The sequence below is a fragment of the Oryctolagus cuniculus genome, chromosome 5 (assembly GCF_964237555.1).
Source record: "Oryctolagus cuniculus chromosome 5, mOryCun1.1, whole genome shotgun sequence".
In the NCBI taxonomy this organism is placed as follows: domain Eukaryota; kingdom Metazoa; phylum Chordata; class Mammalia; order Lagomorpha; family Leporidae; genus Oryctolagus; species Oryctolagus cuniculus.
The window spans coordinates 77,711,890-77,715,755 of record NC_091436.1 but is presented as its reverse complement, the minus strand read 5'-3'; the positions used below and the strand labels follow the sequence as shown (position 1 = coordinate 77,715,755).

Genomic DNA, 3,866 nt, shown 5'->3' with positions numbered 1-3,866 from the left:
TCTTTGATGACCCATTCTTTCCACTGGGATCTCAATCACGGAGATCTTTAATTTAGGCTTTTTTTTTTTTTTTTTTTTTTTTTTTCCAGAGTGTCTTGGCTTTCCATGACTGAAATACTCTCATGGGCTGTTCAGCCGGATCCACATGCCTTAAGGGCTGATTCTGAGGCCAGAGTGCTGTTTAGGACATCTGCCATTCTATGGGTCTGCTGTGTATCTCACTTCCCATGTTGGATCGTTCTCTCCCTTTTTGATTCTATCAGCTAGTATTTGCAGACACTATTCTTGTTTATGTGATCCCTTTGGTTCTTAGTCCTATCATTATGATCAATTGTGAACAGAAATTGATCACTGGGACTAGTGAGATGGCATTGCTACATGCCACCTTGATGGGATTGAGTTGGAATCCCCTGGTATGTTTCTAACTCTACCGTTTGAGGTAAGTCAGCTTGAGCATGTCCTGAACTGCACATCTCTTCCCTCTCTTATTCCCACTCTTATATTTAACAGTGATCACTTTTCAGTTAAGTTTCAGCACTTAAGAATTGTGTATTGATTACAGTATTCAACCAAAGGGACAAATATCATATGTTCTCCCTGATCGGCGACAACTAACTGAGCACCAAAGGGGAAACTTCTTGTAATGAAATGGACACTATAAGAAACAGTGACTTGATCAGCTCTTGTCCTGACAGTTGATGTACAATATAATACTTTATCCATTTTAGTATTTTTTTTTGTTCTAGTACCATTGGTTGAACTCTGTAATTAACACACAATTATTCTTAGGTGTTAAATTTTAACTGAAAAGTGATCCCTGTTAGGAATTTGGAAAACATTATGCTGAGTGAAATAAGCCAATCCCAAAGGGGGACAAATACCACTTGTTCTCCTTGATAGGTGACAACTAACTGAGCACCAAAAAGGAAACCTGTTAAAGTGAAATGAACACTACGAGAAATGGTGACTTGATCAGCCCTCACCCTGACTGTTGATAAAGATTTTTTAAAAATTAATATATATCAACAATATGTGCTCTAATTTTATTTTTTAAGATTTATTTATTTGAAAGGCAGAATTATACATATACATATATATATATATAGAGAGAGAGAGAGAGAGAGAGAGAGAGAGGTATTCCATCTACTGGTTCACTCCCGAGATAGCTGGAACAGCTGGAGCTGGGGCAGGCTAAAGCTACGAATCAGGAATTTCATCTGGATCTCCTATGTGGGTGACAGACATGGGATCAAGCAGCTAGGCCATCTTCCATTGCTTTTTTCCAGACCATTAGAAGGGAGTTGGATTGGAAGTGGAGCAAACCCAGACAAAAACCAGTGCCCATATGAGATGCAAGTGTTGGAGACTGGCTTTACCTGCTACCCATGCCAACCCCAGATAGTTTCATTTTAAGAGTCTCCTGCTGTCTACTTCCTACTTATTAATAAAATAGAAATAGAAAAGATTTTGATGGTATTTATTTTAGTTTTACAAACCTGGAATAGACGTCTCGCAATAAGTTTTAGGAGGAAGTTTCTAGTATTTCCTGTCATATCTCTTTCAATTAGTATTTTTAATGTGGTGACATGAAAAGCATACTCATACATTTTTACATTTCTATGTATTTCTTTTTCATTTTTAATTCTCTATACGTCTATACAAAATTATAGGTATTACATTTGATTCTGTCCTCAAAGCCATTACAATGCTTAACGGATCATTTTTTAATTAAAACAATCAAGTTTACTAATAGTTCAGCTAAGTTACAGAGCCACAATATAAAGTTTCTACAAAAAAAAAAAAAAAAAAAAAAAACAAAAAAAAAAAACAAGGAAACAGACTTATGGCACAGAAGTTGGAAAATTATTTCAGTGCATTCCTTAACATCATTTGACAAGAAAAGTTCAATATCCTGAAGTTTCCTTGTTTGTTATAGAATGGCATGTATCAGGCAATGTCAACCAGTAGAGTAATGAGCAGTTTTCAAAGCAATTTATAAATAGTGTAGGTTCACTGTCACTGCAGGTTTTTAAGGGTTTCCTTTATCATTTTTCCATTAAGAAAAGCATGAGTCTGAAACAGCAGAAAGCTTCATGGAAACGAAGTTTTACAATGCAAACTAATATTCTGGAAATTTGCTCTGCATTTAATCAATAAGTCTAAATAATCACCAAGAATGTGCACAGAACTCTTGGATAAAAGTCAGTGGGTCTTGGTGTTAGAACTTGGATTTAATCCTTACTCTGTCATTTACTATTTCTACTTTCTTATTCTTGAATTATTTTTGGTGGAGGTTGAAGCCTGTGATTACAAAGTAAATTGGAAGTATGTTATCACAAAAATTTAAAGAAAAAAAAAGAAGGAGGATGGAGGGAGGGAGGAAGAGTTGTAAGTACCATTATATGCTTAAAATTGTATAAATGAAATGCAAGAAATCAATTTTCTTTACATAAATAAAAAATTTAAAAAGAGATTTGATGGCCAATTCTTCTTTCTAGCTTGCTAAAAGGTTGAAATAATTACTAATAACACAAATATGAAACATAACACAGAGTAGCAGTTTCTAGCAACTATTAGCATTGTTATCATAAGGTTAGACTGATAGCAGAGAACAACTCAACAGAAGAGATGGCGAGTACATGCCAGCAACTAAGAATGAAGGTGTGACAGACAGGATGGCAAATACACACATTTTGTGTTGTTGATGCTGTTTTGCTTTGCCTTTCTTTCTTTCTTTCTTTTTTTTTTTTTTTTTTTTCTTGAACCTGGGATTTGTTCCCAATGCATTGACCATTATATTTCCAAAGTTCTGGGAACTTTGAAATGTTCATTAGACCATAGAACGATATTTCTTTGGGTTCCTCCTTGAAACCAACAGCTTCAGCAAATAGCTAGGCTTGATTCAGACCCAAAATATATGGACACTTTGGATATTTGATCCACCTTGAGGCTATATTAGTCTTACTATTAGAGTTAGACCAAGATGTGCAGTTTGTCATTCTGGCCTACAAAGTGGTATCCTTGCTATTTCCCAAAGTGCAAATTTTCTATCATTTCATTATCAGCAGCAATCCATTTTTGCAGACTACTTTTATGGATACCACTATTGTTTTACAGTTTTCAAACACATTTTACAGGCAGTCTGAATGACACAGACTTGAATGAGGTAGGGACTGATACATCTCCTAAGAACACAGCTGTTGATTTCATCTCCAAGTTACTCTGCAAAGGGTTGAATTATGGTTCTTTCCCAAACAAAGGCTGATTTTAGGGCATCTTCTTTAGTGAAGTCAGGGAGAATACTGATGCTATTCAAGAATCTTATCAACCACTAGTCTCTCATCCTCTTGGTGGGTTTAAATGAAACAAATGCATCATAGAGTGAAATTATTTGGACAGATGTCGAAGTAAACCTAAAGAAAAAACCCAGCCCACTGTGAAGGACTCCTCAGTTACCAAAGGAGTGCACAGGAGGTGTGCAGACAAATCCTATTACTGGGTAATGGGATTTATTCGCGTGTCCAGACACCAGTTTGAAAATGTGATTCTGCTCAAGACATAAGCAGAAGAGTTCTTATATGGGGCAGAATTCTGTCTTCAGGAAAGATAGAATATATTTCATTAAAACCAATCTGATTCTCCCTTTAATAAATCGCTGGAAGGAAAAGAAAGTCGCTGACACAGAAAATACTGAAGCCTTCGGAGTGAAGTCCTTTGATGTACAGTCTACAGCAGGGAGTAGGCAAAGAGAATAACAGACTCTTGTGAAAGGTAGACTCCAAAACATTAGGGATTTGTGACTAAATGGCATTCCTTACTCTTCCCAGGCAAAGTCCAGATATAAATAGTAGAATATTTTATTTTAA

General features: G+C 35.8%; 1 pseudogene; it reads right to left on the bottom strand.

The window, feature by feature from the left end:
• Positions 1-2,766: 2,766 nt before the first annotated feature.
• On the bottom strand, positions 2,767-2,912 carry LOC127493357 (small nucleolar RNA SNORA2/SNORA34 family; annotated as a pseudogene).
• Between the last annotated feature and the right edge of the window lie 954 nt (positions 2,913-3,866).